Below are 8,668 nucleotides of genomic sequence, written 5' to 3' on the forward strand. Positions count from 1 at the left end.
AAATATTAGTACAACTCTCACACGCATCCTCACAAAGGTAACAAGAATCCTGTCTAGATTGTTTGATGGACACTCACTCTCACCCACACACATGGGTTTCTCCTGTGACTCATCTTAAATCTCAGAGCTTGACCTCTTATATAGATGTCTCAACGTCCCAATAATAACACATTTCTCTTTTAGAATCTCCTAGGCTCCTAATTTGGTCACTTTTACAATTTAGACGTTGTAACTCTTATTGTAACCGAACTTGCAACGAGGCCCACCTGCTAACCTTAACTAAGTCACAGCTTACATTGCAACGTGACCTGCATACGCCTCCAGTCCTCCTAAGATGTCCAAGTCTAAGTCGATGCAGTCGAATCCTCCTGATCTCTACTTACCAGCAACTAGCTCTCCTCTTACGTCTTATCAGCAATACCCTAGTAAGGGTCGCACCCCACATGATGTGTCTCTATCATGCCAAAGATAGTCTTCAAAGAATCTTCAAATGATCTTCAAATCTTTCACTAAACTTGATCTCCCAAGTCATCCAAGTTCAGTCTTCACAATCTTCTTGTTACTTAACTTGATCTTTTATTCATTGAAGCTTAATTCTTCAATTTTCTCCATATATGATAATGCCTTCAAATAGATCATCCCATAAATAACTTATCTCCAATTTAGAGATTGTGTCTTCTTTTATCTTCTCAACAAAGTTGACATCCAAGGTAGTTGCAAACAAGCATGATTTACTTGCCAAATATAGATGTGTCTTCATATGGCCATTGTTTGCACTTCAAGAAAGATCCTCCAAGTTAATAGTTTTGCCAAAAATAGTTTCTCCAAAGATAGCCTTATATCTTCATGTCATTTTCTTATATCTGCGTGTCATTTTTGCCACATCATCATGATGTTGGGATATTATCACTCTAATAAGGGAATTATTATGCGAAAAATACATGCCAAAACGCAGTGTATAAATTTTTAACGGCAAGTAAACACTATAAAACCCTAACGCATGCCAGAACTAGGATTAAATTCTAAATAAATAGATAATTAAAAGTTATACATTTCTTTTGATGATGATTCTGAACGCACCCTTGTTTCACCAAAATCGAAAGAGACTATGAATCACAACTCCTCTCTACTATCATGTACACATTAACGCCTCTGGGAATCAAGCAGGTATGCTAGTACCTCAAGCAACAATACTTGTTTCTTGGTTCAAATAACAAGCACCCGAGATTCAAGAGAAAAGAGGCTATAGGCGCGGCGGCGGCGGGTTTCGGGGACGGGATCAGACGGCGGCGGCCAAGGAAGAAGAGTGGGTGACGGCTATGGTTTCTTAAGAGACAATCTCTCAATCACTCTATCTTTTTCTCTCTATTCATATTAGGGTTAGACCATCTATTTATATTGGAAACCCAAAACCCTAATTTATGAAAAAAACCCTTCACTCCTAATCAAATTAGGAATCTCTTCTTTACTTGATTAATTAAACCATTTTAATTAATCAAATCGATTATATTGGATCAACATTTAATAAGACCCAACCAAATAAGCTATTCGGTCCACCTAATTTAGGTTTTTTACCAAAACCCTAAATAGGCGGTCCAATAAGTAACAAATACTGAATCTTGATCCTGGTATTCTTAGTGTACTATCCTGTAGGTCCATTTAACATTGGCAATGAGCTTAAATAATTTTAATGCTCATAAACCATAATTATTCTCTAGCAATATAATATGATTACCCAATATTAAATGAAGGTCAATTTCGAGAATTAACGGAACCTATCGCAACCTCATACAATCCTTTGCTACTGAATATCTTAATTAGCATAATGCATGGAGCGAGTCACCCTTATTTTATTGCTAATTAATTTCTTGATCTCTTCATGAACTGACTAGGTCAAATAAATGATAACTCTTAACATTTCCCTTGGGTGTAGCCATGCACTACTCAGTCTCACTAATCAAGTGGCCGGTGATATTCACTCTCTCTACAGAGAGAGACAATCCCTTCACTTCATTCATGTCTCTCAGCATGAACTGCGACATGCCCAAACATACCCGTACTTGCCACTTAGTTACGAATGACGTTAGGCATAAGTTAAAGCATGTAAGGATTCATCCGAGATCTATAGTGTTTTCAGGTCAAAGGATTCGAGTACAAGAATTGCTTGAGAAAACACTTATGACTTTACAACCATGTAGTGTTCTCAAGAGCGGATCGATCCAGGTACACTGTTCCCTAACATGTATCTATGTCCTTTGATTGATATCCCATATCCTATGACTCTTAAAACAAGGCCATCTCATGAAAGGCATACTAGTCTTAATTTATTTTTATTCCCATGAAAATAATTGACTAGGGACATTTATAATATTGTTCTAGTTTATGCTTCAAGGTTTTACTATCCAAATCAGGCATTTGATAACTTGAGCAAAACCAATATTCGAGAATATTTTATCTTATTAACTATGCACAAAAATAATAATAGATAAAATGATGCCTCATAATAATTATCCAAATATTAAGAGTTCATACTATGTATTGGGGCTAGGGCTTATACTAACACATGATTTGTCACATCTTTTGTCTTGTCATCATATTTTGTTACATCACCGTTGACACATGTCAAATGATGCCAAATATAGAGCCTAACTCTAACATGAACATTGCACTCAGGGCTAAGGATAAACCTAGTTTTGTAAAATGGAAGATATATTATGTTTGACGTTGAATCTCTATTTTTTCAGAAATGGTAACGAGTTAATAACACGATGAAATTATTGATATCATTCTCTATTTCTAAAGTCATAATACTAGTGTTTCTTACACATAACTACTCCTTATAAAATATTAAAAGAAAAGCTTTGGGATGAGTTGCATTGCTTGAGGAATATGTACATGTATGGCTTTAAAAATTGTCCACTATTAATAAGGTATATCCTATTGTGTTTTATGCACCATGCTAAAGCAATGATAACTAAAGAAAAAAATTACAAGGCCGGAGGTGTAAATAAGGAAAATGTTCAGAGGATCCAAAATTTTGGCAATGACAATAACAAGAAGATGGATATATATATATATATATATATATGTTAAAAAGTGGATTGATTTTGTACTCATTGCAAGGTACAAGGTTACATGCATGCCACATGTTTCATACTGCATGGCTATATATCCAAATTGGTTCATAAAGCTAAAGCAAAGCATGCTAATCCATAAAATTAGGCATACATGACTTAGGTTGAGAGTAAATGTTTTGGGTGGATATTGTACTATAATCATTTTTCATTGTAAGTATCAAACTTTAATTTGTATAATTTTGGTCACACAACTTCAATTTGTGTTCACTAGAAGGATACTGAGGAGATTCCATGGAGAATTCGATAACATGCATCCTAGATTTGTCATTTCAACACCAATTTACGCTTCATCTGTATATGTGGATATGCCACATCATCAAATAGAACCACATGACTATCTTATTGACTCATTCATCTAGCTAGCGTGGCATGTGCCATGTCAATAAGAGTGGTCATGTGATTCTCTTTAATGATGTGTCATGTTCGTGTATGTAGATGAAGGATTGAACTAGTATTAAATTGGCGAATCCGATATACATGTCATCAAATTCCCAAAGAATGGCTATATATGCCTTCATTTAAATATAACTTTCTTTCAGTCAAGAAGTTTGATAAACCACTAACACTATGATTTATCTTTTCCCTCTCACAGTGCTTTGTAGAACTACTAAACGAAAAAGACAATCGCTAATTGAATCATGAAAGTTTATATGAGCTTGACCCATCATCATTTGCACATACTTCTTCACAGTTTAATTCCCAAATAAGATGTAATAATATACAATCTGTAAGACAAATATGGCAAAATATAAAATAAAATCAAATACAACAAAAGCAAGGAAATTTTGCAACATTAACTAGATGATTTGATAAACACTAATTTAATTAATTTCAATTAAATACATATCTGAAAAAATTACCTTTAGATGTTCTAAATCTATATCTCTTGACCTCGAACAAAATCCCCACTTTAGATCGAACACTAAAATCTAGAAACAGCCTCATCTTCGTCTATCTCCTAGGGTTAGAAAGGGAGAGATCAGGGAATTAATCCCACAAGGGAAAAGATTTGTTCTCCTGGAATTAGAGAGGAGTCATATTTATATAAATTTCATAAAACATGATAAACATTATCCCATCCTAAAGTAACTTTTGTCTTCAAGCCGTTATAATCTATTGAACTTTAATCAAAATTTAAACTCAAAACAAAACCCTAACCCAATTTACAATTTGACTTCATCCCATGAGATAAATTATAATTGACAATTTTACCCCTACACTCAAAATGAGACGATTCTCAATTCTTGTAAACATAACTCTCTGGGTTCATTTCTATTGGCAGTGGAAAGATACAAAAGGACATGGGTGACACCTAGCAAGCCCCATGGCACCATGTCATAGCCCAATCGAACATGATTGAATAGATCATTGTAAAGTTTCTTAATTATAATTACCATATGTGTATAAAGCCTTCGTTCTTATATCCTAATAGAGTAAGAGCTATGAAAAACTTCAAATTCACTAAACTCAATCATATGCTAATAACCATAATAAAGTAAGATTACTAAACTACTCTTCATATTTCACATAATTAATTTAACTGCCTTTCCTAAGGTCTTCTAATCTCACATACTCATGATTTTATAGGAGACTTACTAATTTACTTCCAAGAGAATGAATTTCTTCTTGATGATCACTCACGACTGCTACTTGCCCAATATAGCCGCACTTCAAGGTTGGCCCTACCAAAGGGTAAATTCAGCCTAACTTCTCTAGTAACAGACTAGATATCACAAACACACCATGATCATATACCTCATGCCTAAAATCTACTCATATGATCATAATTAACAATCCCAATTATTGAAAGTCAAAGAGTAAAATCCATGTGATTGGATTATAGCAAGTCATGTTCGAATACACTAATCTCATTGATGTAGCTATGGCATATTATCCCACTATCCCATAATGTTCAACTTGCATTCTTTGTCAAAGTATATACCATACAAATCTTTATTCTACTTTGAGAACTATTTAAGTGAATACATAGTAAACTCTTCTGGTGCCATTTTTCTTACCCCATAAGGAGTAGAAGATTTACTTAAAACATATGGACTATAATGTTTAAATTTTATTAAAAATACCATCACAAGATTTATTAGTAACAAGATTGTATTATATAAATAAAATGTCTTAATACAAATATCTTCAATGGCATATATATATATATATATATATACATTGAATTTTATTTTATTTTTCTAAAAATAACAAGTTTTTACAAATGAATACCGATAGTTAAAAAAATGTTTGGAAAAAAAAATAAAAATTTATTATTTTGATATTTCACATATTGGTTCATATAGGGGCTGTTTGGTTACCTGCAACTAGCTGTAAGTAGCTGTAATGTAACTGGTTTTACATGTAAAAGACTGTTTGGTTTGCTGTGAAATCAGTTTTACATGTAAACAGTTTTGCAGTTTTGTGTACTTTTGCTGCATTTCAACTTACAGCAAAATTTGCTGTAAGTTGAAATGCAGCAAAACATTTGGGCTAAAATCACCATTCTTTACTCTCCAAATTATGCATTAAAAAAAAATGAAAACTTACATGTAATCAATTGTTAAGATAATTAAACTTATACTTATTTATATTTTATTAAATTTATTTATTTTTATTTAAAATATACCAATTTGTATTTAATTTTAATTAAAAAAAATTATATAAAATTAAAGAATTTTATATATTTTTAATTAAATAAAATTATTATTAAGTTAATTAATTAATTAATTTACATTAGTGTTAAGAGTAGAAGGGGAGAACTAAATTAATTATTTTGACTTAGTGTTTAATTATTTAAGTTTCTTAGTATTATTTGGCTTAGTTATTTGAGTTTCTGATTATTATTTTTAAATGTAATAAATACTTTATTAAATCATTTAATTAATTTAAAAATTAAATTAAATTAATTATTTTAATTTAAATTATTTTTTTTAAAATGCATTAAATAATTAATAATAATACAATATATTGGAGGTAATCTTACCCCCTTTACTTACATGGTGACCATATCTTCTAACTTACATCAAACCAAAAAATTAAAAGTAATGCAGCATTTTTAGTTACAGCAAACCAAACAGCAGTGATGTAAATAGAAATGCAGCATTTTCACTTACATGTAATTTCACTTACAGACAACCAAACAGCCCCATAGTATAAAAGAATTCTCTTTTTTTTAAAAAACAAATTATTGTTTTGGCCCTCAATTTATTACAAATCAATTTATATGGAATAAAAATTATAATTTTAGAAAAAAATGGTAAAAATGTATTGTTTGACCTAGTGATTTTTATACGCTAGGATATTATATATATATATATATATAGAAAAATATTTTTAACATTCTATTGTTTGGCCCTTAATTGTTTTAGTAAGTCTCATATAAAAAAATTATTGACTGTATCCTATAGTCTCTTTTTTTTGTTTACTTCATTAGATTGGCTAAGCGACAATGAATATGTCATTTAACTAATCTGACTATATATTCTTTTGAATTTCTTTTAATAAATCTCCAAAACCTATTTTTAATTCTTTGAGTCAGCACCCCCTCTACTTTTCTTCTGGTTCCGCCACTGGCCCCATATCATTATCATACAATCGTTGAAGCCAAATTCATTCTAACCATTATAAATGACTTTAGCAAAATAACTCACACTTGTCAAATACGAGATAAAACTCAAACTTTATCTCACCTTCCTATATTTTTTTTATATTTTTTTAATTTAATAAAAAGAAATTTTCAAAAAATGAGTGAAAACTATTTGCATGGATAATGGCTAGCAATTCCTCAATGCTTCTTGCCAATATATATTCTACAACCAAGGGATCCTATACTAAAAATATTGTTCTCACTATCCTCAACAAAATAATGTGGTTAAGAGGAAGCTTAAGCATATAGTGCTACAAGTAGCTAAAGCACTTGTGTTTCATTCTAATTTACCTAAGCATTTTTCGGGTAAGGCTATACTAACAATTGCATACTTAATAAATTGATAACCTTCCGTGATTTTAAATTGAAAAACACAATCCTAAATTGGAAAATACTCTTCAAACTTTTGTACCACAAACTACCAAACCGTGAACATTTTAAGATCTTTAGTTATCTACTTTTGCCATTAATACTAAACCATATAAAAACAAATTTGTACCATGTATTACAAAATGTTTATTCCTTGGATATGCATCTGGCACAATGCACATAAACTTTATGATATAAATTCTTGTACTGCGTCTGTGTCAAAGGACAAAGTCTTCCATAAGAATATTTTCTTTATAAACATGTGTTTTCCATTTCATTACATTGTACCCATTAAAACACAAAATGATATTTTGATTCCAATATCCAATATTCCAGTTAAATGTTCACCTATGTCAAAACACCAAGAGACATTGTCCGACACCACCTATTGTACCTACCGCTACCCCTCTTCATAGAAATATTATAGTTGTACTAACAACAACTTATCTACAAGACTTTAATGTCTAAAGCAAAAATAAGCTCTTCTCTTATCACCAAATATAGGAGATTTAATATTAGATCTAGAGATATATTGAAACAATATCAGGAAATTATTATACTTAAGCATTTCTAGATATGATATCACCTACTTTATTTAGTTAATTTCTCCAATCACCAAGGATTCCTCATCAGCAAGACATAGTTCAAGTTCTTAAATAACTACAAGAATGTTCCTCTTTGGGTGTATTCTTCCCAGACACATCATCTTTCAAGCTTTAATCTTATTATGATGCTAATTGGGCTTCCTGTCTAACAAGTTATAGATTAATCATAGGATTTTGTGCCTTTTTAAGCTTCACTCAGCAAGGAGGCAAAAGAGGAACACCAAAATTTCAGTTTTACTAAACCCTTATTTCCACTTGAATGAATACAAATAGTGACAAATGGCTCAAAATCCTATTTCCACTTTCTGAACACACCTCTAAATGTCTTCTTGATACTAACCAAAAAACATGGAGTTAGATTAAACTTGTTAGTGAAGAACACAACCAAGATCAATTTCTATTCAAAAGCTCAAATATTAGCTCTATCTGATCATTGTTAGATTGATGAAGCCAGCTATAGAATTAGTTCTCTCAAAATCTGTCTATTTATTTGTTTCTCTAAGTGGATGCAGTAAGAGATGGCACACATACCCCAAAAAACTACTAGAGCCACATTATCAAAACCCTGATGGGATTACATAACATAGGCCTCACAACATTTAAAATCCAAAGCTTCACATATCCAATAATACCTCACATCAATATTGCTTCGATCTACCATGAAAAGTATGATTTTTGCCAAGGTGAATTGAACTTCGGCAATCACAAAATAGCATGTACCTCTTTTGTATAAAACCAAGCTCATTTATGAACTTTTTCATTCAAAACGATTCCTTGATAGCTTCAATAGTTGTATTCAACTTAGCTTCACTAGTCAACAATGTAATATACTTTTGTAGTCTTGACTGCAATGCTACACCTTCCCATGCAAAAGTAATCAAACACCCAGAAATAAACTTTCTTGAGTC

The sequence above is a fragment of the Dioscorea cayenensis genome, chromosome 19 (assembly GCF_009730915.1).
Source record: "Dioscorea cayenensis subsp. rotundata cultivar TDr96_F1 chromosome 19, TDr96_F1_v2_PseudoChromosome.rev07_lg8_w22 25.fasta, whole genome shotgun sequence".
NCBI classification, from domain to species: domain Eukaryota; kingdom Viridiplantae; phylum Streptophyta; class Magnoliopsida; order Dioscoreales; family Dioscoreaceae; genus Dioscorea; species Dioscorea cayenensis.